General features: G+C 37.9%; 1 pseudogene; it reads left to right on the top strand.

The window, feature by feature from the left end:
• Nucleotides 1-308: 308 nt before the first annotated feature.
• LOC136337099 (small nucleolar RNA SNORA31) lies at nt 309-385 on the top strand (annotated as a pseudogene).
• Nucleotides 386-1035: the final 650 nt, after the last annotated feature.

Here is a 1035-nt window from a genome sequence, read left to right as displayed (position 1 = left end):
ACCATTCCCTCTTTGCGTTTAAATCAGAATTTTTGGAGCCATTATTTTATGATCTCCATGGGCTCTTTCTGAAAGGTGCTTGTGTTTTGACCTTGTATTCTCCTTTTTCTTCTCACTCCTATCTTTCCTTTTCTTCTTTTTCAACACTACAAAAATGAGAGGTACCTTAGAAGCATTAACTTTATTTAATCCTCTTAAGAAACCCATGAAGTTTGCAGATGAGAAAATGAATGCCCGTAAAGGCTAATACAACAACTGTCCGAGGTCACAGAGATAGTACGTAATGGAGACAGGATTTTTAAAATTGAATTCACTGAGAAAGAAAGAATCCCTGCACTTTCTGTCTGTCTTCGTGGCAGCCCAGATTGAATAGGGGACTACATCTCCAATCAATCAATCAATCAATCAATAAATAAATAAATAAAATTCACTGGGGTGACACTGGTTATCATTTACACAGGTTTCAGGTGCCCAATTCATGGAAACGGAATTTAAGTTAGGTCTCCCTGACTCAAAAGCCCATACTCCAGTTCAGAATACCATGCTGCTCTGCAAATCCTCAGCCACCTCACAATTATCTGCATTCTGTAGCTCAGATTATGACTCTGCCAGAAAATCCTATAACGACATCTGTCCATCATCTGAGAAACGGATACACCATTGCAGCAAGCACAATTTAAATACTAGTCAACATTGCTCAAGTCGATGATCAGCCTCACTATTTATCCATAACATCTATGGACTTAGAACAATAAGGGGGAAAACTATGCATCAGTTATTACTGAACAAACACTTAGTCCAGAATAAGACAATATTAAATGTCTTCATTTTGCAAGTTGGAAATGAAGACGCAGGTCAGATCCTATGGTTCTCAGGGCTTATGTCAGAGGCTTGGAACAGAGATACTCAATTTTGCTCCAAAACCCTGGGCTCCTGGAAGATTACTAAGTTTAGAATTATAGAACTCAGCATTTATTTTTTAACCCAGTAATTTGAGAGCAAGTAGAATTGCAATCAAAAAGGTCAAGTGATTTA

The sequence above is a fragment of the Saccopteryx bilineata genome, chromosome 4 (genome assembly GCF_036850765.1).
Source record: "Saccopteryx bilineata isolate mSacBil1 chromosome 4, mSacBil1_pri_phased_curated, whole genome shotgun sequence".
Lineage (NCBI taxonomy): Eukaryota > Metazoa > Chordata > Mammalia > Chiroptera > Emballonuridae > Saccopteryx > Saccopteryx bilineata.
The sequence above is the reverse complement of the archived record's forward strand: the minus strand, read 5'-3'. Positions and strand labels throughout refer to the sequence as shown.